Source organism: Lathyrus oleraceus, chromosome 3 (assembly GCF_024323335.1).
Source record: "Lathyrus oleraceus cultivar Zhongwan6 chromosome 3, CAAS_Psat_ZW6_1.0, whole genome shotgun sequence".
Classification (NCBI taxonomy): Eukaryota; Viridiplantae; Streptophyta; class Magnoliopsida; order Fabales; family Fabaceae; genus Lathyrus; species Lathyrus oleraceus.
The window spans coordinates 226,090,555-226,091,978 of record NC_066581.1 but is presented as its reverse complement, the minus strand read 5'-3'; positions in this window follow the sequence as shown (position 1 = coordinate 226,091,978).

Here is a 1,424-nt window from a genome sequence, read left to right as displayed (position 1 = left end):
GCTCTTGTATCTTTCACTTTTGGATGGACATGGCAATGGTTCTTCAATTTGAGCCCAAATAGGATCCCCTAGCACAAAAACACACACATCAAAGAATTCTACGAAGTAAATCAAGAATGGACAAGAGTGAGTTTAGAGGTTTGGTCCTTCTAATCCATCTTCAACATTAAGGTCCTTTTACTCCAATTTTGCATAGGGAATGTCCTAGAAACTAAGTCCATTTGTCCATTTCTTTGCATTTGGTCCACAACAATCAAAACAAAACACAAGCACAATAATATATACCTAATTATGTGCTCAAGTGAGCAAAAGGCAAATTGCATTACCATAAACATGTGCTCAAATGAGCAAAGGAAAAAGCAAATGAATAATATGTACAAGAATAGTAAATTGCATATATGTAAAGTGCAAGAAGTAAATGTTAATGGTTAATAGTTAGTGTTAATAGTTAGTGTGCCATAAGGCAAATTTAGCGCTATGTTAAGCAATCGTAATTGGACTTATGTAGAAGTCACAACTATCTAAGGCCGGTGAATAATAATGTAGGCAACAACACAAGTTAGAGGTCTTGATTAGTGAATCAAACTCCAACAACTTGCCGTGCCAAAAAGAAGATGAGAAATGATCTTGTATTGATTTAGGTTCTTTGCATGATTTAGGAAGCAATCTATCCTTAATGCAAAGCCATTCACTTGATCCATGATCAAGATGAATTAGATTTGAATTAAGGAAGATTAAACCTCCATGTATCAATGCTAACCACCAATCTTTAACTCATTGATCAAAAAGAAGAAGAAGAAGAAGAAGAAGAAGCTGAAGAATTAAAGTGCATTAATGGAAATGGTATGAGATAATCAACAAGCATTGATCAAAGATAGAGAAGATCAAGGTCAAACAATAGAAAACAGAAGCAAAATGAAAATTAGAAGTCAAGAAACAAATAAAATATTTTTGGCGTTTTTTAATATTGAAATAAAACTTGAATTAAAATAATAAAGAAAGGTCAAACTTCCAACTCACTTCAAATCAACTTTGAAAAGTCCAAGTGAATTATCCCAAGTTCAACAAGGTCAAACAAAGTTTGACAAAAAATTTCAGCATTTTTAAAAGTCAGAAACTATTTTAAATCAATTAATCATGCATAAAAATAACCTAATTGAAGTAAAATCTCAAATAAATCTAAAATCAATTAATAAATTGATGAGAATATTTTTCATAGATCTATCATCATTCAAAGAGGTTGGAATTTTTTTTTTGTATTTTTTGAATATCAAAAACTATTTTAAATGAATTAAAAATAACCAGAAAAGAGAAAATTACTAAAAAATATCAAATGTTAAAATAAAAAATATTAAAAATCATTTTTAGAAAGTAGAAATTAAAAGGAGAAGAATGAAATTGGTCCAATAATTTTTGGACTAATA